We start from the raw sequence: 27,711 nt of genomic DNA on the forward strand, positions 1-27,711 counted from the left end.
AGGATGGACACCCTCTGGCTAAGGGGAAGACATCACTTATTTGAGTTTATAATTCAGACTGGGTGGGGGCGAACACTGCCATAACACCATCACCACTTTATTCCTTCAATACTCAAAAATCATTCACTCTGATGCACGTAGCATTTTGACTGAGGAGACGTTTGAATGTAGTCTGAAGACGATCTACTTGGGTTTTGAATTCCCTCTGAGCTGTGGTGTTTGGGGTCAGAGTTCTTGATTTTCAGAAATATCAATATAGGTGTTCTGAGTAGACTATCATAAAGAATAAAGACTGGATTCCATATTCTTTGACTTATATCCTTGGGGTATTATATTTTGTAGGTATAAAATTAGTTCTTTCCTATGGCTAATCCTTGGGAAGGATATATTTAGTGAGCAAACAGATAACTCTTCTTACAAAAATAGGGCAAACCATAGTGACCCCGAGCCCCACACACCACCCTTCACCTTAAAATAACTGATTTAAAATTTACAAAGAAGGTAGAAGAGAACTCTGAAATTTCCGTTGAAAAAAGTTATGTTTTTTCATCTTTGACTCGGCTCAGTGAGGGGGACCACTAAAACTGTCTGCCCCCCCTCACCCCCCGTGAACATATTTTAGAAAATTCCATCTCTACAAATTTTGTATTTAAAGCCATAGATCAAAAGGGCATATGTAGAGGATCTTTCAAACAATAGATCATAGGAGGGATTGTGTGTGTGTGTGTGTGTGTGTGTGTGTGTGTGTGTGTGTGTGTGTTTTCTCTCTCCTTCTCTGGTGGATTGCTAAAAAGTAGTTTAACTCATTAGTGATTGCCCAGAGATCTCTGGGGTATTATTGTAGCAGAATATAACACAAATGCTTCCCATAACTTGCACTAAATTATTTGGAATATTCAAAGGTACCTTCTTACTGCAGATGCTTTATGGCATAATGAGACCTTAGATCTACCTGATTAAATGCTCTGGTAAATCAACAGAGTTGAAAAAGTGCTCAAGTGACATGACTTATTTTCTAAATTTCCACAATGGCAAGAAAGTGTTTGGCTATAGCAGTAGAAAAAGAGAATAAATGACCAGTTAGCAAGCTCTCCCAGGAGACTGCAGTGTTTGGGGAGTCACTGATAAATCTAATAAGTGACAAGTTAAAAGTCATTGGGCTGGGACGCCACCTTGCATAAATGCAGAAACATGGTGACTCAGAAAGGGTTCTGCTGCCTTTGACTAAGGAAGGAGGGAGACTGAGCATCAAGGAACATAGCACAGAGAATTAAAGTGCTCAGGATTGGTTTCAATGATCTCATCCTCTACTTTTTCTATCTCGGGCTGTTTCTTTTGAGTTCTCCATTAGATGGGAGCATGTTAGGGGTCATGTCATAATAGTGCACTATTCATATAGTACTTCTCCTGCATCAGGCATGATGCTAAATGCTTTATGTATATTAACTCAGTTCATTCTCACGATAGTTGCTTAGGGAGTTTCCTTATTTTCCCATGTACTATTTTCTACTGCCTTCTACCCCCACAGGAAGTCTGATAGCACAGTTGGTTAAATCATTGAATTACATATTTACAACTCAAGTACACAAAAATGCATCTTTCCTATGGTTTACTTATGATTCCATCCACCGCGTTCTATCACTCTCCTATCAGAACTAGATCCTCATGCCTCCCTGCTCAGCAACAGTGCTCATTGTGTCACACCGTTGATGCCCTCTGTTGTTTTCAGCAGAAGGAGTGTTTTAATCGATTAGTGATGTCTGTCATAGATGCAGGATCAGGGAATGGTAGTACACATGCCAAGGTTATACACTCAACTTCTTCTGTCCAACTATCCCTCAAAATGTCTTAATCTCAAAGAGCACCACCAAATCTCCCTCCCATTCATACATCGGACATCTCATTTTAAGTACTATGGGAAATTGTACTGCAGTATGGTAAAATGAACAAGGATTTAAAAATTACTGTATCAAGGATTAAATTGGAGCTTTTAGACTTGTATAGAAATAATCCTCAGTTCTTGTCAGATGATATAAGACAGGAATCAGCAAACTCCTATAAAGGGCCAGATAGTCGATATTTTAGACATTCGGATGACAGTTTCCTAACACCTGATATAAGAAATGTGAAAGAATACCCTAAGTAATAAATAATTTTACTTTAATATTAAAGGGAATATTTTGTGTTTTTGTTTATTATCATACAACATTAAAATAGTGAAATATCTTCATTTAACATATTTAAGTTACATGAGAGCTAGCTCTCACCATCTCACTTCTAAGGAACACTCTGGTGTACTCCTTCCAAGCTGGATTATTTGTTCCTCTGGCAGGCCATAGTACTTTCAATATTTTAATATTTTCAATATTTCAGTCTTCCTTATTAATGTACAATGTTCAATGCATATGAGGTGATTAAAAATAATATAGCTTAGAGCAAGATGCACCGTATCCTCAAAGTGATATCTTGGCTCTTCAATTTAAAAAATAGTTTACTTAGCATATACTTCACACATTAAGCAATTTAATCATCCCATCAAATTAAGATTTATGAATTATTACCGCAATCAATTTCAAAATATTTTCTTCTCATATAAATTGTTAGTTCCCCATTTCCCCATCCTCTAATGCCATGTTAGCAATTATCAATATGTCTCTCTATATCTACCTATCCTAGATTTCTTTTTTTTAAAATAATTTCATTGGGGGCTCTTTCCGCTCTTATAACATTCCATACAACAATTGGATCAAGCATATTTGCACATAAGTTGTCAACATCATTTCCAAAACATTTTCTACTTGAACCCTGGGTATAAGCTCCTCTTTTTTCCCCTATTTCATATACAGAAAATCATATAAAACAGTAAACAAGCAAAACAACAGTTCCTAAACATAACAAAGAAAAACATTTATCAAAAAGAAAGCAGAGCATATTAAAAACAGAAACAACTTTAAAATGAATCAAAATATAATTAATTATTTGACTTCTCCACTGCTGCTTCCATAATCTTTGATTGTCGATCCAAACAAAATGAAAATTCTTCAGTGAAAACTAGGAATAGCTCCAATGAGATGGATTGTCAACTGGGCTGCAACCAAGGACTCAACTGTCATAACCATTGTGAGATGGCACAGGACAGGGAGGTCTTTTGTGCTGTTCCATCTAGGGGTCAATGAGTTGGATGAATGTCAAGGACTGCAGACTTCAGTATGGAGTACAACACAATGTAAAGGAAACCCAGATCCTCACAGCGAGGCCAATAGCTAATATGATGACAAATAAAGAACGGATTGAAGTTGTCAAGGATTTAAGTTTGATTGCCCCTACAAGCAAGGCGCAGGGAAGCAGCAGTCAAGCAATCAAAAGATGTGTCCTGGCTAGGGTGACTCTGCAGAACAAGACTTCTCTAAAGTGTTGAAAAGCAAGAATGTGACAATAAATATAAAGGTGCACCTGACCCAAGCCAGGGCATTTCCAATCGTATCATATGCACGTGAACATTGTAAAATGAGTTACAACTGAAGAAAAATTGATGCACTTGAATTATGGCATCAGTGAAAAATATTGAAAGTAGAAAGAACAAACAACTCAGTCTTGGAGGAAAGACAGCCAGCATGTTCCTTAGAAGGGAGGCATTTCATCAAGAGAGATTATTCACGAGTAAAGGACCTCATGCTTGGTAAAGTAGAAGGACAGCCAAAAAAAGAAAGAAAGAAAGAGCAATTCAACAGGATGGAGTGACGACAACAAGAGGCTCCAACATAAGGCGCATAAGGGGTAACTGGACCCAGCTCTGTTTCCTTTTGTCACAAAAGGGTCACTTTGAGTTTGAGTCTTTTGAAAGCATTAATTCATTCATGTCCTCCCCTACTCGTCTGTTCTTTGACTGCATCACGCATATTTGGGGGAAGATCCCTAAATTCAGAGGATGGGATATATATATTTAACGTTACATTTTGGCTCTCAGGAGCATGTTTGAATTTTCTTCAGCCTCAATTTGAACTTGAATGATATGATATAAACTTCAATGTGAGGCAATGAACTTGAACAGTTCCACATTTAGTGTCTGACTTATGATGTTGAGAGTCTCTATCATCTCTTTTCCATCATTCACCTGGCACCCTGGTGCTGCTGTCACGTAAATGTGGAACTGCTAATAACCAGGGGGGTGTTTTAAACCCACTGATGCTCCTCAGGAAAAACCTGAGACCATCTTCTCCCATAAAGATTTACTTGGTGACAGTGGGCTAGGTTTGGTTTAGTGGGGTTTTTTTTCCCTTTTATATTTTTTCACAGATGTATTTGACTTGATTTCTATGCATTACATCTGGTAAGATCCATAAATCTAGTCACCATTTAAATGTGTTGTTGAAAATAATATTTGCAATTAAGAAATTGTTGGTCTTCCAAAACTGCATGATGCTCTCTCTAGTGTCATTTCTATCACAAAGGCCCTATTTTCTGACTGCTGATTCTTCCTTGTTCTCAAATTCTGCCTTCTAATTACCTGTAATTATTAATATATTGATGCATGTTTGGTCAATTTTAGACTGCAGAAAATTTTCCATTTTCTCATCTTGAGAATTAAAGGTTGGTGTAAAAATCTGAGTAGTTCATAGTATCCCCTAAGTCATATTAGCTGGTCCTTCTTGTGGCACATGGATATCATCCTATTATTGATAACACTGTACTTCACCATACGTGTATTTTCAAAGGTTCTCTGTGATGATGAATGTGACACCATTCCTCTTCAATTTGTCATTTGGGGCATAGTGAAACATATGATTATCTGATTCAAAATAACCAGAACTAGTCCATTTCAACTCACTTATGTCTAGGATATCAATCTTTATACATTCCCTTTCATGGTTGACAACTTCCAATTTTCCTAGACCTATGTTTCATACATTCACGTTCTAATTAGGAGTGATACTTGCAGCTGTCTGTTCTCAATTTTAGTCATAGCACATTCACAAATGAAGGTCCAGAAAGCTTTATTCTGTTCAGGTCATGAAGATGAACTCTACTCTAAGGAGGCGGTTCTTCCTCAGGGAAGTTCTGAGCCCCTTCCAACTCAAGGGGCTCATCTTCTGACACTACATCAGATACTGGTCTGTTGCCGTTCATAAGTATGTCAGTGATTAACTTTTCAGAAGCCAACAACATCTTTTTTTCTCCCCAGTCTCTATTTGTCTAGGAGCTCTGCTGAAATCTATTTGCCATGGGTCATAGCTTCCAGCAATACCAGCGGCATGCCTTTCAACATCACTAAGACACACCACCACCACCATATTATCAACTGCTAGATGAATTTATAATGATGTTTATGCTTTATAACTATGTTTATGCTGTAAAAGAACACAAAAATAACAGACAGCCCCTGACATACGACGTATTAACGTACAATGAGCCACATTTACAACCTCCTGTTCTGTTTTGTCCGTCTCTGTGTGGCAGCACGCAGGTTGATGGTGTTAGGGCCATCACATGTGCATTTGAAGACATTCAACTTTAGAATATACTGTTCACAACACTGCTGTGTAGATGTGCTTTTCTGCACTAAAGCAGGGCTCTCAGTTGCTTGAAAGCATCGGCCCAAGCACGGCTCTATGGAAGTTGGCAGGCTTCAGATTCACAGGGTAGTAAGATGACATCACAAAAGATAAGAAGAAAAAACAAAAGGACCGCATGGGCAACCTGCATGAACATTCCTGACGAGAAAGGCCACCCCACCCTTGGAGAGAAGCAAATGTCCTTGGGATTTCCACAAGTGGAGTTATCCCTGCGACGGGCAAAATGGCAACATCCGTCAACTCTTTCATCTCAGAGAACATGTTCACCATTTGTGTCTGTTGGGTATTTATGTATGTGTATATTAAGGATCCTTGGATGTGAAATGGGCAAAGTGCTGCACTGCTAACCAACAGAATGACAGTTCAAATCCACCATCGGCTCAGAGAGAAAGAGGTGGGAGTCTGCCCTTGAAAAGGCCAGTAATCTTGGAAACCCTGTGGGGGCAGTTCTACTGTGTCCTTCAGGAGTTTCTGGGAGTCAGAATCAGCTGTGGGCCTCGGCGCTCTTCATATGTGCATTACAATAAATCAATAAGTTTATATGTAACACTTCTAACCCAATAAATAAATAAGTTTATATGTAACACTTCTAACCCAATAAATCAATAAGTTTATATGTAACACTTCTAACCCAAGAGGCAAATAAAAATTAGATTTATAAAGATATGAATACCATGAGGCAAAATTAATGAAAAATAAAAAGAGGGAGAGAGATTCGGCAGGAATGGAACACGATCTCATCATAAGTCATGAACCAGTGTGAGGCCAAATGAAGCATAAATGAAGCTCAAGTGTGACCATCCCACATTCCAGTAGACTGGAGATGACCGCCCGATGGAACGAAGAGGAGAATGGACATTTCCTGATGTCACCGGCCCAGGCTGTGTCCTAGGCGCTTTTAAATCATTAGATCATGTTATTGTCGCAAACATAGACAGACAGTAGCACAATTGCAGCATGACTAGAACTCCGTCCTAATCCCAAAGGAGTGTGTTTCTCCTACAAGGGAGTAGAAGGGAAAAGACTGCAGCAGAATTGAGGAAAGCCATCTCTAACGGAGGATCAGGCCTAATGAATCCTAGGAGCTGCTCCCAGGCCCAGGATAAGCTTGAGTGCTATACTTCTGAGGCTAGGAATGACTTGGACAATGGTGTGCTGGTAAATATTTAATGAATGGCTCATTGGTGGAGCATGGAGAGAACATTCATTTGCAGTTGTTTTGAAATGACTGATTTTGGCCTTCTAGGGCCACCAGGACAGCTCTAGCCCATCACTGGATGGAGGCACGCCATCAGGATGCAGGAAGAAAAGGAGGCTAGCGCTGAGGCTAGTGAAATCTTCCTAACCCCCAGGCTCCAAGTAAGGAAGCCAGAGCTCACCCACAGAGGGGTTCTACCCTCACCAGCCACCCGGCCACCCCACCCCGCACAAGGACATACTGCGTGCAAATGAGGAGGCAGATTCTCCACTCCACTGAGGAGACAAGAAGTGAAGAAAAGTCAGCTGGGATAAAACACGGTCTGAATGGCCACATGCAACTGCTGTTAGAACAGTACTGGATACACAGGATGCTAAAGGATTAGTAACAGTGATTTCTCCTTCCTGATTATTCTAATCGCTGATTATTCTAATCGCTGATTATTCTAGTCTCTGAAGATAAATGGAAGGATATTAGGAAAAGACAAGGAGGAATAAATTCTATGCATTGCTGTGGCATTTTAAAAAATATCATTGCTGCCATACAGAAAAATATATAGAGGGCATTTTATTTAAATTCCCCTTCTTGGAATGACTATTTACTATAGAAAAATACCATTGTCACTTATTTTTAAAAGAAAGAAAGAAGATAAATGAACATTCCCAATATCTAGAAGATGTGTCCGGTTATTTGTAGAATAAGGTATAAAAATTGAAGGCCTATATACTTTTTCCTTGTTGTGTGACTGTGAGAGGTGATGGTTTGTGCTCACTGGAAGCTCAGGGTTGTTAAATGCAAGGTGCCAGAAGAACCCCACTGGAGATGGAAAAAGTCCCCCTGTGTTTCACTTTATGGAGGGGGTGGGGGATTACTGTGCCTGGTCCACATCTAAGTACCCTCAGATCTCCCCACCTCCTTCCAGGCCCAGGAGGGAAAAATGTGCCCTGAAGAAATGCATGGGAACACCCCTCCTGTTTATTATGAATCTTCTGCAGGAGACCAATCAAGCAGAAAATCACAGGCATTTTATCTGGCAGCCTCTATCTACCTGCTGGTAACACAGCTTTTTGCGCTTAATCATACCCTATCTTTGTGAAGGATTTGCCATTCTCAAAATAGAGACACACAGAGTTGGAAAGTGCCCCAAAAAGCATCCCACCCAAACAGAGCTGAGCCTGGTGTGTCCTTGCCCTCACTTCCTGGGATTCACATTGATCCTGGTGGATGGAGGCAGGGAGCACATGCTCCTGGCAAGCCTATGGCAGCGCCTGGGTAAGAGACCAGACTTTGGGAGTGCTGAGGCAGTATCAGCTTTCTGGCAGATCCTTCCTTCCTGAAAGGAAGCCAGAGACCTGCATTACCTTTCTGCCTGGAGGAAAACACCCAGGCCACTGCAATGCTCTGAGAGCTGCAGAAAGAATCGCTGAGAGAGAGAGAGAGAGAGAGAGAGAGAGAGAGAGAGAGCTATTCACTCCTATTCACATCTAGTCACTCCTCCTCCCACCCTGGGCCTCATGCCCACCTAACATCATAGGCATTTACATGTGAATCAAGAGGCCCTGGATTTGGCAGTTTGAATTACTTACTAGCCCTGTGACCTAGGCAAGGTGACTTCACCCCTTGATGCTCCATTCTCTCCTCTTCCCAAGGTGGCCCATGAGCCACACCTTTTCACCAAATGCGCTGTGACCTGGGGGCCTGAAAGTGCTCAGCAAGTTTGGGTTTGCTTTCCTTTCCCTGATCAACCTCTGGAGAGTGGTCTCTGGAGGGCTCCCGCGGGCTCCAGAAGTCAGAAGAAGTCTTGAGAGAGCAGGGCAGCTGGGAACATTTTGGAGCTCACATTACCTAGTAAACGATTGGCAGAGAAGTGTTCTCTATCTCCATTATTAATATCATTATTGAAATAAAATGTGTTGTACTCCGGCATTACATTGTGCCAAGATAGAGTGGCTGCCCTGGGGGATGAGAGGGGGATGGCTGCACCGGATGACAAAGGAGGACCTTAGGAGGCTGTTGTCGCTTTTTCTCTCCTCTATCAATGAATAAATGCTATTTGGGATAATTTCCCAATTCTAATCGTATATTTCTTGCCATCTTCATTGAATTCCCAGAGGGAAGTCTGCCTGCTGTTGACATTTAATAATGCTAAACAATCATCAGGGGCTCATTAGGGCAGAGGAGGCTGGGAGAAAGGTTGCCTCTGGGTAGAGGCCCATTTCCACCATGCCAGAGAAAGAAGGCTCTCTGCCATTCATAAAGTTGTCATGGGAAAGAAAACTCATCACCGCTGCTTCCCATGAGAATGAGAGGCAAGAAGGTCCAAGGATGATACTGCTTGGTGTTCAGGATAGGGAGACAGGCTGGGATCGAAGGCTAAGACTTGCCCTGGGAGAGAGGGGAAACTTCAAATCCCCTGACACAAGGAGGCATGCAATAGAAGGGAGGGGGTTTTCTTCTTAGGTCTTAAACGATGTCTTGGTACAGAGGCCAAGAGTGAAATCAGACTTGGCCACACTTGCAGAGGAGAAAACTCCCTTCTGTTCAACGCTTCACACATCATAACCTCAATGTGAGGGTGCTTGAGTCCTCGGCTGGTCAACGTGCTCTGCTGTTGACCCAAAAGCTGGAGGAGGCATCACCTTGGTAGAACCATGGAGGAAAGTCCTGGGCATCTGCTTCCGGGAAGCCCATGTGGCAGACCCTCTGGAGGGCAGCTCTGCTCTGGCAAGCAGGTCATCGCAAGACAATGTCAACCACAGGATAACGGGCTGTTTTTCTTTTGAACTGAAGTCCTGCCCCAAGCATCCTCTGCACCACAAAGCCTTGGGCACACAGTCCGCACTGCTGTTTCTTACGTGCATATCCGGTATCCTAAAGTAGTCAATCGTAGCCGGCACTCATGGAATCGGGGAGAGTACATTGGTGATTGGAAAGAACAGCTTCTTGTAAACAGAATTCTCTGCTCAATTGAGTGTGCAGAGTGTCAGCATGTGAACACAAATATCTTTTGAGTCAACTGCAAGTGCACTTCTCTCCTTCAAGGGATGGTGTGGTGTGGGGCACAGAAGGCTCTCTTGGTGGTTTGGGAGCAACAGGTCCTGAGGTTCATCCTGCAGTTGAGCTTCACGCCTCCTTGTCCCACAGTGCAGATGGGAGAGCAGAAAGTTAAAACTAAACACAACAGGGCAGGAGAACACTGAGTACAAGACAGGCTGATCGCGCTGCTCTCTTCTTTCTTTCTTAACGAAACATCCAATAATAATGTATTTTGGTGTGACACATCCCTTTCCTTTGCAAGGCATCAAAAGAGAAAAAAACTAGTTAATTATGGTTTTCACATGTTGAAATGTGATTAATCAAGGCTTTCTTCTGTTATTCTGTTATAATTTCCTCTAAATTAAGCCTCCACCTGATCTGTTGTCTCCATCCTCAACATATGCTGCGTATGAGGTACCCCTCCCTGAATGTTTATGAAGATGAGTTCCTTTCTTTCTTTCCAATAACTACAGTACCAGCACTTTGGTTTCGTTGTAATATTTCTATTAAGATTCTTTTAAACATATCACTGCATGCACTGCCCATGTGACTTATTTCACATGCTATGAAACAGTGAGTGTTAGGCCAGGTTCACTAGATAAATGAGTCCAGTGACACTAAATATGTGCAAGAAAGGGTGTGATGAAGCAATCATCTATGGAGGGAAAAAAAACCCAGCTCCAGTCCCTAAGTCTGATACAAGCCAAAAGCCCCTCTTCAGACTCAGGCAGCGCATGAAATGAAGCAGGGTCAGCCAGCAGGAAGGTGAAGACAGAGGGGCTGGGAGGTGGGGGGAGGTTCCCGGGGCCCTACTGATGAGAAAGCCACGCACACAAGGCAGCACCATCAGACTCTGACCAGATTGACAGGTTGAATATCACCCCTACGCTTTTATCCATCTCCACGTTGACATGAAATTATCTAACTATCCCACAGCGATACCTTTAAGATGCTTCTTGACAGGTAGAGTGCTTCCCTCTACCCACTGCTGACCATGGAGAACTTGCTGTAATCTATTGTAAGATGGTGTGTGTGTGGGGGGGGGGGATGACATAACCGCAATTCTTTGAATGCTCCACAACAAGAGTTAATTGTTCTTCATAAAGGGCTTGAAGAGATCATAGATGAATAGAGTGATCCTATAGTTACGGCCCCACATATCTGAAAGTAAACGGAGGTGTCACCAACAGTTATGCCAGAGGTATAAATATGGATCCTATCAGCCAAATAGATCATTCGACATATATGGATATCAAAAACAAATAAAACTGACTGCAGTCAAATTCATCCTGACTCACAGCGACTGAACAGAGGAGGGTAGAACTGCTTCATAGGATTCCCCAGGCGGTGCTTGCTATGGAAGCAGATTGCCACATCTTTTCCTGTGAAGCAGCGTCACAGGAAAACAGCAGAATCTATTCATACCTGCACCACCAGGGCGCCAATATATGCATCCACTTACCCACTGCATGAATTCTAACACACTGTGGCTCTGGAACAAAGAAAACCTGCTGCCCTTTGGGTTCTTAGACTGTTAATGTAGATGAGTGCACATCGCTTCATCTTAGTCCCACAGAGCAATTGGTAGATTAGAACCACTGGCCTTGCAGTTAGCAGTCCAATACTTAACCTATATATGAAAGAGCGAGAGAGAGAGAGATCTAATGCCATCGAGTCAAGTTTAACTCTGAGCAACCTTACCTAGGGTGTTCAAGGTCATAAGACTTTATAGGATCCCCACACATCAGTCAGTGGACTTGAATGGCTGATGTGGTTACCAGTTGAACCCCTCGTAGGCGCCTAATAATATAGTATCATTCATCAATAGTTGAACCATATCATGTCTTCCATGACTGTCATTTTGGCTCTCAACAATATCACAAATGGCTTATTTGTGCATCTACCCAACTATCACTCATCGATCCATTCCACCTCCCAAAGCCTCGCTTCTATTCTTAGCTAAGAGGAAATTAGCTAGGTCCATTCTATACACAAGCTTTGTTCAAGGCACTGAAAATTGGCAAATATTGAAAATGAAAAAAAAATAGGGAAAGAGACCCTACTAGTGCAGACCACCAGATATAAATTAGGAAGGTGTTTCCATAGCTGGTTTCTTGTCCACTCATAAACAGATTCCTAGACTGCCCACCTGATCCTGCGATGTCGAGCTTTCAGACTTCCTGGAAGACGTTGACTTGCACTCTCAACCAGAGCAGCTAACTAAAACTTTTGAACAGACTGTAGGCTATAAAAGAGTCAGCGGAGAGGATATTCGCTGAAGGAATAATCTGTAATGATGCTAACGTTTGGAGATAAAGTACTTGGGGGCGGGGAATGGGCACCAGATTTCGACCTGTCACTCTTACGTGCTCCATGCTGTCTTGTCAGGCGCTGAACACCAAGATCTTTGCGACAGAGGCCAGGAAATTGAGTGCTTCAAGCCTCATTAAAGAGAGTGACAATTATAGGAAGAGAGAGAAATGTACTGAAAATAGGCCAGGACACTTATCCCCAGACACAAATGACTATGTGGCTACCTCGACCTGTTAAAAAATAATTACCATCCAGGGAGAAGACTGTCATGCAGTACAGAGCTGCCCCCAGCTGACGAGTGCACAGAGGGCAGCTGCGGAAGGAAATCCAAAGACAGGGTTTAGTTAAGGGCGGGGTGTGCAGTCAGTAAGAGCTCTCTGCCATGGCCCCGAGTCTCTGGTGATCATCTCCCCAGCGAGGTGACCTCGCCTGGCTTTCCTTCCGAAGCCCTCAGCCTGCTTTGCTGATGTGGGCAGCTGTGAACGGAGTCACAGTCAGATGCCCTCTGAGCCAGAAGATGAAGAGATCATCACGGAGCCCTGTGATGATACCCCCAAAACACATTCTAGGCCAGGAGCCTCACTGACGGCAGATAGACTCAATCCATCAAGAGTTTTTCTAGAAAAATGTTCTGGAAGAAATGGCTTATACTACCCTAGGGTTGCCTGTCCCAACAGGTGGACAAACTAGCGATAAGATCAGATGAGGAGTCCCCCCTCCCACCGCCCCTCGGCCAGAGCAGGGTCTTGCTGTCATCTTTGTGCAGTTGTTCTCTGCACAGACTTCAGGGCTCATATAGAAGCTTCTACCCCATTAGCACATGTAGCCCCAGGTAGTTTCATTGCCCCCCTCTCTGTACAACTATTGGAATCCAAGTGGGCAGAGGGCCAGCTCTGGGAGGTTTGATAAGTTTGACAACATGTATCCAGTTAGCTGAAATGTAAACCTCCACCTAATTCACAATCAAAAGGGTTTTAACAGAAGGGAGAAACCCTCTTTCCTTTTGGTTCAGTCACCATTCAGGTTTCAAAGGGCACTTTCCCCACGAAATTCTAAAGATATTTAAAGGCACCCACGAACGTCGAGAAACATGAGCATTGCATAGAGCCCTGATTTGCAAATCAGACTTTCCGTCGGGACAACCTGGAGAATTTATGTGCCTATAGATCCTCAGAGCCCTTCGCAGACCTGTAAATGACATTGTGAAGGGACGAACCTATGAGCCAGTGCCTTTGTTAAACGTATTAGATGATGCCTATGCACAGTGAGCACCAACCCTGAGCCAAGCTTGGGCATCCTTGTCAGACGCACCATTTTCTGACCGGATGTTATCGAGTGAGGAGGCGCTGTGGTGTCGTGCATTACACGGTGAGTTACTAACCACAAGGCTAGTGTTGGGAACCCACCAGCTGACCTGAGAGAAGAGGCTGGTCCAGTCCCGTAAAGATGTAGTCTTGGAAACCCAAGGGCAATTCTACTCTGCCCTCCTCCCTAAAAATTGTATAGTATAATTTACTGAAATATTGATCCCATGCCTTTGGGAAATAAAATTTTGAAACAATAAACAGAATAAAAGACAGGTGAATACAAATGAAAGCCATTGGTATTTGCATATGTCAAAGATACTGTATCTTCCAATGTAGAAGAAGAAGAAGACATAAACTGCTTCTCTTAAGAAGGTTTTAGGAAGATTAACTTTAGAGCTGTTGTAAATTTTGGCACTCTTTTAAGAAGTAAAATACAATACATGAATAACTACATAGCTGGTATGTTTGGTTAATACAAAACTTCTTGCATGGCAGCTTTAAAAACTTTCTGGAAAAGTTCCCTTTTAATTCTATTTATTCATTCAATTTTTAAAGTCCCAAATGATACTATCTGTAATAGTGGGTCCCACTTTGGGCTGCTAGCTATATGTTCAAATAGACTCGATGGCAGTGGATTTTTGTTGTCGTTTTATACCCTAATCATTTAGGCGAAACCTCATTGATGCAGTTTTGCTTTATAACGGCATCAGAATCAAAGCCCTCAGCACAAGAGCAGTGTAAACTTGTAATTAGGCTATTATAAGCAAAGTCTCCTCTTGGGTTTATAATAGCACATAACATCTATCATAGAACATGTATCACCCCTCACCAGATGAAATTGCAATATGGTACAGTGCAGACAAACCTTGCAAACATTACAGTGAGTGAATCAAGTCAGTCACAAAGGAAAAACTATTCAAATATTGTAAAATCCCACTTATAGAAAATTGCTAATCTAGGCAACTCTATGGAGTCCTGTTATGCATTGGGCAGCAACCCACAAAGTCAGAAGTTCTACACCACCAGCTGCGCTGCAGGAGAAATACTGGACTTTCTACTCCCATAAAGCATTCGTCTCAAAAACTCACAGAAGCATAGTGTCCTATCCGGTCAATATGATTCAGCATCAACTCAATGGCAGTGAGTTTTTGTTTTGTTTTTTTCACAGAGACCAGAGTATGCTCGTGGTTCATATGGGCAGGTGGGAGGAAAGGAAAGGGAAACAGAAAATTTTCTCTTTTTCCCAAAGAGCAATGGATAAATTTGAGCTGTCAACCTTGTAGCTAGCAGCCCAAAGTGTGACCTGCTAATATAGATAGTATATTTATTCATATATTCATATATTGTATTTTATTTCTTAAAAGAATGCCAAAATTTACAACATCTCTAAAGTTAATCTTCCCAAAACCTTCTTAAGAGAAGCAGTTTATGTCCATTTTTTTTACACTGGAAGATATAGATTTTTCTACATTGGAACATGTGATATATACAAATACCAAGGGCTTTCATTTGTATTCACCTGTCTTTTATTTTGTTTATTGTTTCAAATTTCTATCTTCAAAAGACATAATAGAGATAAATATCAAGATTTCTAAGGCTAAAAACCTATTTTATATCATAGAATTTGGGGGGAATGAGTAATGTCTCAATAAGTTCTATTTACTTTCTGACATCTGGGTTAGGGGAAATTAATGTCTAAGGCCTGTAAGCGGTGGATATGTTAAAATAAATCCCACGGCAATGGAAACATTTAGAGATGGGTATGACAGTCAGAGATACATCTTTCCAAATGTAAGAATTCTTTAGCTCAACTACCATTAACCGATTAGGTCTAAATAGAGAAATAAGAGGCAATGGCAATAAAAATGTAATTGTTAATTAGATAGTCTCTAAAGTTTGGGGAAGTCTCAAGGGCCACAAATTGTCAACTGATTTTCCTCACATGAACTTTTTCTCAAGGGGCTTCGAATCTAATAGACAAAAAAGATGTGTGCTGAAATTTGTACAAATTAAGTCTGTCAAGGCAATGAGGAAATGTAACAGTGTTTTTAGGCAGACAAGAAATATGACTGGACCATGGGACAGAATGAGGCTATAGATATCCGAACCAAACTTCACAGTAATCAAGTCAATGACGATGCGCAGCAACACTATAAGACAGGGTAACACTGCTCCCTGTGAATTTCTGAGACGGTAACTCTTTACAGGAGTAGAAAGTCCAATCTAATCATATCATTGGCTGCACGCCTCCACTGAAGACAAATGGGTGCATAAGCAAATGTGGTGAAGAAAGCTGATGGTGCCCGGCTATCAAAAGAGATAGTATCTGGGGTCTTAAAGGCTTGAAGATGAACAAACAGCCATCTAGCTCAGAAGCAAAAGAGTCCACATGGAAGAAGCACACTAGCCAGTGTGATCATGAGGTGCCAAAGGGACCAGGTATAAGGCATCATGCAATATATATATATATATATACCATATTGAATGAAGGGGGAAGTGCAGAGTGGAGACCCAAGGCCCAAGTGTCGGCCACTGGAGATTCCCTCATAGAGGGGTTTAGGAGAGGAGATGGGTCAGTCAGGGTGTGAGGTAGTACCGATGAAGAACACGGCTTTCCCCAGATCCTGGATGCTTCCTCCCCACAACTACCATGATCTGAATTCTACCTTGCAGGACTGGATAGGGCAGAGGTTGTACACTGGTGCATATGGGGGCTGGAGGCACAGGGAATCCAGGGTGGATGATACCTTCAGGACCAAGGGTGTGAGGGGCGATACTGGGAGAGTGGAGGGTGAGTGGATCGGAAAGGGGGAACTGATTACAAGGATCCACGTGTGACTTCCTCCCTGGGAGATGGACGGCAGAGAAGGGGGGGGGAAGGGAGACTCCGGATAGGGCAAGATATGACAAAATAACAATGTATAAATTACCAAGGGCACATGAGGGAGGGGGGAGTGGGGAGGGAGGGGGGAAAAAGAGGACCTGATGCAAAGGGCTTAAGTGGAGAGCAAATGCTTTGAGAATGATTGGGGCAGGGAATGTGCGGATGTGCTTTATACAATTGATGTATGTATATGTATGGATTGTGATAAGAGTTGTATGAGCCCCTAATAAAAATGTTTAAAGAAGAAAAAAGAAAGTCCAATCTTTCTCCTGAAGAACGGCTGGTGGCTTTGAACTGCTGACCTTGTAGATCCCAATGGATAACTACAGCACCACAAAGGCTCCTCTAGAGATTATCAGTCAGAGCTTAAACATGGAGTGCATGGCTGCCCATCAACAGCATCTGGATATTATCCTAAAAATAAGCTTAAAAACAGTGGCAATATTTAATATTTGTAAAAAAGCCATAAATGTATTATCCTGAGATTATCCTTAAAGTATAAAACAAAAACACCCCTGAATTCACCTCAAAATAAACAATAGCCAACCTTAACTGGTTTGAAAAACAAAAGAACGTCTGCCTTGAACATGATGCTTTCCTAAGAACTGTCGATATGGGACTCAAGGGACAACAGCAAGTGGAGAGATGACATAGGAACATGGCAGAACAATGTGTTCATGCTGACAGAGAGGAGCAAGGCAGCAAAGGAGGATGAAAATGATTGCTTCCCGGAAGAGTGTGGTCAAGGTCACTAAACTGTTTATGTAGCAACTACTGAATTGGTATTCACTTTGCTGTATATATTCTTAACAACATCAAATTTTTTAAAAAAATAATGACTCTTGTCTTGGCATTTTAAATTGCTAAACTGCATGTAAAGTATAATGCCATTTTTATAGATAAACCCATAAGTGGTTGTCCATGACTAATGTCTCAGTTCATTATACTGTGATGGGTTGCATGTTTCTGTGATGCTGGAAGTTATATATCACTGGTATTTAAAAAACTAGCAGGGTTGAATCATGATAAACAGCTTTCAGTGGAGCATCCAGATTATGAAGAAGGAATAGGCAGTCAACTTCTGAGGGATTCACCATGGAAAATCTCCTGAAGAGCAGTAGAACATTTTCTGATATAGTGCCTATCAGTGCCTGAACATGAGCCTCCCTGAAGTTGGAACACACTGAGCACATGATGGGGGAGAGCTTCCTGGTCAAAGTAGAGTCCGTCTTAACGACATGGGTGGAACACAGTTTTCAGGACCTTAACCTGCTGATGAGGCACCGACAATCAAAATTAAAAGGAAAAATTGTAAACATCACTGATAATAGGAAGATGGAATGCATGAAATATGAATCTAGGAACATTGGAAATTGCCAAAAATGAAATGGAATACTTAAAGGTATCCCAGGTATGAGTGAGCCAAAATGGACCCGTGTTGGTCATTTTGAATTGTGCCATTATATGGATTATTATGGGAATGAAAAATTGAAGAGAAATTGTATCACATTCATGGTCAAAAAGGTTACTTCAAGATCTATCTTGAAGTACAACGCTGTCTGTGATAGGATAGTGATACACACAGGAGTCTGGTAGTGTATTAAGTTATGCATCAGGCTTCTAATCACAAGGTCAGTGGTCTGAAACCACCAGCCACTTCACAGGAGAAGCCCAAGGGTTTCCGGCTCAGGAAGCCAAGCCACAGGGGCGGTTCTTTCCTGTCCTACGGGGCTGGGATGAGTTGGAATTGTCTGGATGGCAGCAAGTTTCTTTGTTAGTCTTTTTTTGTTTTGTTTTTAGGAGAATGAGGACATCCAGTCAATAAAATGATCATTCAACATTAAGCAGCAATTACTAATGGCACTGATGAAGAAATTGAACATTTCTATCAACTTCTGAAATCAATCACACTTGAAATCAAGATGCACTGATAGTTACTGGTGATTAGAGTGAGAAAACTGGAACCAAAGAGAAAGGAACAGTAGTTGGAAAATATGGCCTTGTTGATAAAAATTAAGCCAGAGATTATATGTTAGAATTTTGTAAGATCAATAATAGTGTTTTTTTAACAACATGAACAGGACCTGTATAGGTGGAACTGACCAGATTGAATACAAACATGCAGGAAACAAAGTGCATATGTGGGGCAAAAACTATAGAAAAGCTCGATATTTCAGCCTCTTCCTTCCTCTACACTTTTACTTTTCTGCTGGGTTCTAGAACTCATTGCAATGGCCATATAGCACGCACAGACAGTAGTCACATTTTAGGATAAATTAGGAAGGTTAAAGGTTACAATTCAGGTGTACAATTCAGATAAAGAAGTGCTCAGGATACAGTTCTTCAGTTGGGCACAGTTTCTTCTCTGCCATGCCACAAAGCTTCTCTCTGGCTTTTAGCTTCTTGGCCTGTTCAGGCAATGGTCACAGCTCTTTTAGGGCTGTGGATTAATGCCCTAAGGGCATGCCACTCTGCTGTCATCCTCAACTTGAACTCACTCAACCCAGCTCCATGAGTCAGCAAATGCCTAGTGGTACCTTACTCCCACAACGAACTTCCTTCTTCAAAGCACTCAGCTTTACTTACTTGGTGGGCTCGGGAGCCCATCACTCTTTCACGTGCCCTTGCTTCTGGTTCTGCTGCTACACCATGTCTGTCACTCCTCTGGTGTTACAGCTGTCGCTTGATTCAAGGAGACTTAATAATGCACAAGAATCTTGGGTACAAAGGGTGAGTTCCATCCTTGGCTATTCTTTCTTGCTGGTAGTGAGATCCCCCTCCTGTTTCTGAGATGACTCTTTGATACCAAGCAGGATGGCAATCTGAAGTAAGCCTGTTTACAATCAATTACAGCTGAATCATATAACACAATCCACATCTTCCCGGACCTCCTTACCCACACCATCAGGAAAGAAGTCATTTGGTGGGAATAACAAAGCCTGACTAGAAAAGCCATAGTGAGTCATTCAGTGCACTGCAACTACTTACTCTGTAAGTGATGTTGGAGGAATTAATGATTTGGAGCCCCACCACCTGCACTCTTTTCTAACACTAATATCACAGGACTGTTTTCAATATTAAAGGGATAATATTAGAAGTTCTTTTTTCTCTTTCAATTTTAATACATATGTTAAAATACCAAGATCAGCATGGGACACAAGCTCAAGGAAAAAGCAACTGGACCGACAGTTCTGAAGGGAATTGGGGGGTGGGGGAGAGTGGAGGTGGGGGAAGGAGCAGTGAGCAAACAACATCATAGACAGGGGAACAACTAGGGAATTAAAATCAACAACGAGGTGGATGTAGAGATCCTGGGGGTGTTGGAGAAATAGCAATCTACCTGAGAGGAATTACTAAGAGGCAGAAGAAAGGTGAGCATGATGGTGGGGCAGGAGGAAGATAAAAAGAAACAGAGGAAATATCTAGGCAGCAAAGTTATGGATAGAGGTATAAGCCTAGGTCTGTACATATGTAAATACATTAATTCATAATAATAGAGGTATTGGCCTATGTATGTATATTTATATGGCAATACACTGAAGTAGTGGATGGACTTTGGGACTCTGCTCATATTCTGGTTTCTTGAGGCTTCCTCACCCTCAAATATCATGACCCCAGTCTTGCCTTTCACTGTGGACTAGACCAAGCTTTGTACACAGGTACAGATAGAAGATAAGAGCTCATGACATATGGAATTCAGGAATAGGAATGGGAGTAGCGATCCCAGGAGAGTAGGGGGAAGTTGGAGAGAAGAGGGGAGGAAAGGGAAACCAATTCCAGTGATTGCCACAGAATCACACACACACACACACACACACACACACACACACACACACACACACACACACACCTCACCAGGAGGATGAACAACAGAAACTGTGGGGGAAGGGAGACAGCGGTTGGTGTAAAATATGAAAATAATGATTTATCAAGGAGTCATGGGGTGGGAAGGGGACAGTGAGAGAAGGGAAAAAGAGGAGCTGATACCAAGGGCTCAAATAGAAAGACAAATGTTTAGAAAATAATGATGGCAACACATGTACCACTATGCATGGCAAAATTGACATGTGGATCATTATAAGAGGTCTTATGGGCCCCAATAAAATGATCTTTTACTGAAAAATAAATAAATCACCATGCCCATTAAATTGACCTTTCTTAAAAGATAAAAAGTAGCCAAGATAGTAGGTCAACATTGCTTTCCCTCAGTAAATATCCACAGAGTGCCATTTTCGAAGGCCCCATTGAGCTCATGCAGGTGTAAAACCAGCGTGATCTGCTGTCCTTTCTATCTAAAGAACTAATAAGTAATTGGGGATGTGGAACTGCTGGTTTGGGGAAAGTAAGGCCATCCCCCTTGACTGTCAGTTTGTCATGGTGGGTGGGTGGGGGGGTTGCCTGTTGCTCTGATGAAAAGAAAGCTGTTGAGCTCCCTGAAAACATGTCACTGTGAGGGCAGAAGCACATGTGACTGAGCCATGTATTTTCAATCACCTCACATGCTCAGGAAAATAAGGAAGACTGACGAAGAGATGTCTTTAAATGATAGGATGAGCAAACAATACTGACTCTCCTACAGACGTCCAGGAGGATGAACCAACACAGCTTGGAAGACAGGTGCTGAGCCAGAGTGCCCCTTGGGCGATGCCACTCCACCGCCTGTATGTTGGACATGTTCTCAGGAGAGACCAGCCCTGGAAGAGGGCATCGTGTCGGTTTAGTAGCATAGAAGACTGGTCAAAGAGAGAGAGAGACCCTCATCGAGCTACACCGACACGGTGGCTGCAACCACAGCCTTGGGCAGCAACAGTCAGGAGTGCGGGACCAGAGTGTCAATGTCTGCTGTTCACGAGAGGGCTATGAGTTAGAGGTGACTCCCTTCCAAATCTAACCTGCTCCCAATCAATCTCTTCCAGACAATGGAAGGAGCTGAGAGTCAGCTTTTCCCCATACTTCATGAAAATCCTTTCTTTTCCTTGTCATCATTGGTTGCTGCCATTTATCCCCTTGCCCGTGATTGCTGAAAGATTGCCAGCGGGTTACATGTAACCCAACATCATTTTTAGAGCAGAAAATCTCTTCCCTCCTAGGTGAACCAAGGGCTTGAGCTTCCCTTTACCCAAATGCCACCAAAGGAAAGAAGCCATTTAATGATTTGTCTCTAAATTCTGTTTTGCATCGCTTTCACAAAGGTTCGCAAGGAGCACAGCCAGTGCTTAATTGCTTTTCGCTCGGGAACCTCATCCTTTTCCTGGAGCCGACCAAATATTGATTGCAACTGCCTCAGCCTACGTTCCAGGCTCATCCTGCAAAGATTGAAATTAATTGAACCCAAACCCCAGAGCTATTGCATGATGGCAGGCTCCTGCTGAGAAGCCTGGGTTGTGGCAAGCCTTTGGCATGGACGTGGAAGGGGTTGTTCGTGTATTTTTCTGTGCTGCTGGAAAACAAACAAACAAAAAACCCTATTGACAAAATTCATTCTTTGCCACAGAATTATCTACTTTTTATGTTGACCCAGCTGGTCCCTGAACAGCGTGCTATCGCCGTCATAAAACACTCAGATTAAATCGTTCTTCTGGTGATCAATGGCTAATATGGCTTCATACAAATTATTCTTAGATTCTGCAGCCTTTTCTATTAAAACAGTAAGCAGATAACTAGATATTGACAGAGCTGTTTGCAATATTTGGGTGGGTTGACTAGAAATCACAAAGTCTCTTTGGCAGAATTTTTTAACATAGCACTATTGAAACTCAAAGTTTCTTGGCTAAGCCCTTGCTTCTTTCGAAGTTTTATTAGCAATCTGCAGTGGCCCAGCCTACGTTGTGCTTTCCACCTACTGAAAGCCACACAGACTCTCTTATTAGTAACAACCAAGGAGTTATGGACAAGCAATAAAGTAAGGAATCCTGAAAGAAGTCAGTGGCCATGGTTACTGAAGAGAGATGGCCAGGACGGGTCATCAGGAGGAATCAGGTCCTGGTTTGGGTCCATCATTCCCTGAAATGAAGGCACAGAAACAATTTCCTCACCAATTTCCTCCGCTGCAGTAAAATTTCTCTCCCTCCAACTTGCTACTTACTAAAGTGTTTGGGGTACCTCTTAGGTGAAGCAGAGTTAAATGTGGTGTATGATTGCTACTATTGGAAAGCAGTGAGCACAATGACCTGGCAGACTAAGTTTCATGTCACTCCATGAGCTGTAGCTTCCCAGCGTCAAAGGAGCCTGGGTCATGGGCCTCCTCTAAGACATCGCCCAGAACTTAGCAATATTCGCAGTCCTCAACTGGAATTTTCCAAATCTGTCAGCAAACCTAGATTTTAGGAAATCTTTCTATTGCTCATAAACTCAGAATCAGCTAAACATCTGTAGGAAAATCTACCTCAGTTACCTCTTTCAATCAGATATGGCCATGAAAGCAGCTTAGCAATGGTGTTTTTAAATTGTCATGAAGCCATTTAGCCTTGACCTTCTTTCCCAGGGCTGAACAGTTCTCAGCAGCTGAATGTTCCATATATTATCTGAGTGATCCTGCATGGCTGTGTTACTTAGTTCTCTATCTATGCCCAGCCCCGTATTCCCTGCTAACCAACCACCTCTTTCTCCCACACATTTGCATATTATGAGATTGGGAGGAAAAACAACATTGCTACCAAGTCAATTCCTACCCAGAAAGACCCTATCCTCAATAAGCTCAACATTCTCATGGACTTAATTACTAATCCATGAGAATTATGAGCTAACTGATGACAAACTATCACCCCCACAGCACTTTGCCCATTGCAGTAAATTTTGGGGGACCAAGTTGGTAAATAGAACCAAAGGAAACCAAATTTACTGCTGTCGGGTCATCTCCAGCTCATAGCCAGCCTATAGGACAAGACAGAAGCACCCCACAGGATTTCAAGGCTGCCACGTCTCACCGATAGTGAATGGCAGATTTCAACTGCTGATCTTTTGGTTAGTGGCTGAGAGCTGTGACCACTATTCCATCAGTATTCCTTGGAAGAAATATGTACAGTATGAAAATCACTTTCATCCCCTGACTCCTTTTTTCAAATTATGTGAAGTAGAATCTGAATTAGATAGATGTTTGAACTTTTGAAAGACTAACAATATTTTCTTTACTCAACTGTAACTATAAAAAAGAAAATGAGAGGGGAGGAACGTGAGAGGCAGAGAAGCAGGGCGTTACAGGACAGGGAGGTGAGAGGGAAGGGTAGAGCAGGAGGAGCAATAGAGAGACCGAGAGAAAGAGACAGAGACAGTCAAAGTGGCATGAGTCCAGGAGCTAAGCTGTTACTAAGAGCTTCGCTGAGACCTTCAGAGTATTTTATCAATAATGAAAAATGCTCATTCCAACATTCAGCAAATAAATTTCATCTGCTCTTTGCTCCTTACAAATATGTCATGAAGTTCTCACTGGCTCTTACTGCTTGTTATGGGTTTAATTTTGTCCCTTAAAATGTGATGCTGGGGTCCTGACACATTTACCTGTAAATAGGGCCCTGCTGAGGAATAGGTAATTTCTCTCATTGCAGTAATGAGACCATATCAGAGAAGCTTAGGTCCTAAACCAAATAATCACTTTGGAACGACATCTTATAAAAAGAGCAGAATAGATTCACAGCTTCACAAACGCAGGGGCAAGATCCTTCTTTGCCCACAGGAATGTCATCGATTGCCTGCAGACGGCAGACATTGGTAGAGAGACCACAGAAGGAATTACCATGGCCAGGACCCTGATTAGGACTTTCAGCTTCTAGAAATGTGAGAAAATAAATCTGTGTTCTTTTATGCGTTAACAGGAGTTCTGGACATACTGGGCAGCCAACCAGGTCAGCGGGTGGAAACCATCAGCTGCTCCATCAGATAAAGGTGAGGCTTCCTCCTTCTGTTGAATCACAGTCTTGGAAACCCATCTGGGTGGCTCTCCTCACTCCTCTGGGGTTGCTGTGAGTTAGACTGGACTCAGCGGCAGTGACAGTGACATAGGTTGAGACTGTCAACATCTGTTCTGTTTTGTTAGATAACTAAGACACTGCCTGTCTCATAACATGTCTAAGGTTCATTGAAATGGCTCTTCATCCTTTCTTAACTACCTGTAGACTCAAGTATAAGCCGAGTTTTTCAGCACATTTTTGATGCAGTTTTTGTGGTAAAATTAAGTGTCTCGGCTAATACTCGGGTTGACTTATACTGAAGTATATATGATATTTCCTCAAAAGAAATACTGCAGTTTAGAGCCCCACTGTTTACATTCATTGGTTTCTTTTCTTTTTTCTTTATTTTTTATACTCCAACTTACTAGAGCTTCCTGGTTGAAATGTCACATACATATCTAAAGTACTGAATCCTGTTCATTTAATCACAGGGGACTCTGCCACAGTAATCTCCCTATATAGTTTTTAGTGTTATTACTGGTTTTTGAACCTTCAGGGGCTTCAAAAATGTGTATAAAAATGGAATTTTCCTATGAGCTTTTGGGAGCCGTCTCTACCATGGAGCCGATCCTCCCTTCAATGGTCCAGTAAAAGCACCAAGTTTGTGAGGTTCTATTAGCTGCTCTGGCAAAGAGGCCTTAACTGTCAATGGCGTATACCACAAAATTTATTTCATGCTTATGTCTCTATGTATCATGTATGAGGGCAAAGGTCAACAACTCTTTTCTCCATGTAGTGAGTCAGGAAGCCAGTTTTCTACTGTGTTGCTATGAAGTGAATTGGGTCCCCCTCAAAATATGTGCTGTGAATTCTAAGCTCTAAATCTGTGGCTATAATCCCATTTGGGAATGGGTTGGGCTTTTTATGCTAATAAGACAGAAGTAGAGTAGGGTATGTCTTAAACCAATCACTTTTGACATACAGTAAAGATTAAAGCACCTGAGTAAGTAAGCAGAGATGGAAGAAGAGTGATGTCAAGCCACATAGATCATAGATCACCTGGGACCAGAAGCTCAAAAGAGAGACGGCACTTTCTCCAGAGCTACCAAAGGGAGGCATGCCTTTTCCTAGAGCAGTGGTTCTCAACCTTCGGAATGCCTCGGTCCTTTCACACAGTTCCTCATGTTGTGGTGACCTCCCACCGCCCAAACATAAAATTACTGTCATTGCTACTTCATAACTGTAATTTTGGTACTGTTATGAACTGGGTGACCCTTTTGAAAGGATCTTTTGACCCCCCAAAGGGGTCGCAACCCACAGGTTGAGAACCACTGGTCTAGAGCCACCAGGCTGTATTCACACTTCAAGCCTGATAGCTATGAGCAAATAAGTTTTGATCTGCTAGAGCCATCTCCGTACAATAACTCTTCTCCAACAGCACTGGAGAAGGAAGAGATATGTTGAGGAGTTTACCTTTCCAAGATCATGGACACATTACATCACATTGGTGGCAGGTGAAAGAAACCGTAGAGTGAACAAATTCACTTCATTTATTAGAAAAAAATGTCTTAAAAGTTATAAGCATCCTCCTTTCACATTCCTTTGGCAAGGGGTCTTAGAAAGATTGACCTTGGATAGGCAACGTGGTCCTAGTGAAAATGCCAATTGGTAAAAATAGCAGCATACAATTGGCCTAAACAACCCATCACCAGCTACCAATTCTTACAGCAGCCTACAGGACAAACTAGAACTGCACCCCCACAATTCTGTAATCTTTATGGAAGTCAATTGCTACATCTTTCTACAACGGAGCACCTGGTGGGCTTGAACTGGCACCTTTTTGATTAGCAGTCAAGGGCTTAACCTCAGTGTCACCAGTCCTCCCTAAGATGACCTTCTGACCAAGAAATTCCACTAGTGTATCCAAAAAAAATGCAAGCAAGAATGCAGATACTTATACACCCATGTTCATTGCACTATTTATAAAAGGTAGAAGCAATCATTGTCCGTTGGTTGGATAAACAGCTAAGACACATCAAATGGAATATTACTCATTCATAAAGAAAAATGAAGCTCTGATACATGCTGTGACATGGATGATGTATGAAAGCATGATTATATGTGTAGTAAGTAAAACACAAAAGGACAAGTATTGTATGATTCCACTGATATAAAATATTTATAATATGAAAATGTAGATAACCCAAAGTTTCTTAGGACAGGTGAAAGGGGTAATGGAGAACTATTGCTTAACTCAACAAACAAACAAACAAAAAAAACCCTACCTACTTGTATCAGGCATCAAAGACCCAGAACAAAAAATCAAATCAATGTGAATGAGGGGGAGTGTGGAGTAGAGACCCAAAGCCCCATCTGCAGGCATTTGGACATCTAACAAAAGGGTCACAAGGAAGAGATGAGCCAGTCAGGGTGCAGTATAGCACCAATGAAACATACAACGTTCCTCTAGTTCCTTAATTCTACCTTACAAACTTGGCTAGAACAGAGCACGTACACAGGTACAAATAAGAGCTGAAAATACGGGGAATCCAGGACAGATAAACCCCTCAGGACCAATAATGAGAGTAGCAATAGCAGGAGGGGAAGGGAAAGGTGGGGGGAGAAAGTGGGAACCGATCACAATGATCCACATATAACTCCCTCCCAGGGGGACAGACAAAAGTGGGTCAAGGGAGACATTGGTCGGTATAAGACATGAAAAAAGGATAATATATATATATATATATATATATATATATATATATATATATATATATATATATATATATATATATAAATTATCAAGGGTTCCTGAGGGAGGGAGGAATGAGGAGCCAATACCAAGGGCTCAAGTAGGAAGAAAATGTTTTGAAAATGATGATGGCAACAAATGTAAAAATGTGCTTGACACAATGGATGTATGTATGGATAGTGATAAGAGCTGTATGAGCCCCCAATAAAATGATTTAAAATAAAAACCCTACTTTGACTATTCCAACACTTCTGGCTGAACTGGATAAAGCCAAAAGGATGTCTAGACTCAGGTCTACACAGAATTATAAGGCATAGTGAGAGCTGATTGGCCAGCATCCCAGTTACTTGAGTCCTGGTTTCATGCCTCTCCAGAGTTGAGGGAATTAACTATAAACCATATTAAATTATCTGAAGGACACTAGAGCTTCCCTGAGCTGCTCTTTGGAGTCTATTTATTCCCTTTATCTTAATTTCAGCCTTAATTCCTCTATCTGAATTCCATCTTTCTTTTGGATCTCTGGTTTTTGTCTGAGATTTAGATGGTTCATTTTTTTTAACTTTTATTTATTATTTAACATTGAGTCTACTCTTCTTTTTCTTGGTATTGTACATACAGGGAACCCTCATTTGCACCGCTGACCGGTACCATCTGAGCACTTTTCTATTGCTCTCCATCCAGCAGCCCTGGCAACAAAGAGCTCATATGTTGGGCTGGCTGCCTAGCATAAGGGCAGCAGTTGGGAACCACCAGTGGCTCTGA

The sequence above is a fragment of the Tenrec ecaudatus genome, chromosome 15, assembly GCF_050624435.1.
Source record: "Tenrec ecaudatus isolate mTenEca1 chromosome 15, mTenEca1.hap1, whole genome shotgun sequence".
NCBI lineage: Eukaryota > Metazoa > Chordata > Mammalia > Afrosoricida > Tenrecidae > Tenrec > Tenrec ecaudatus.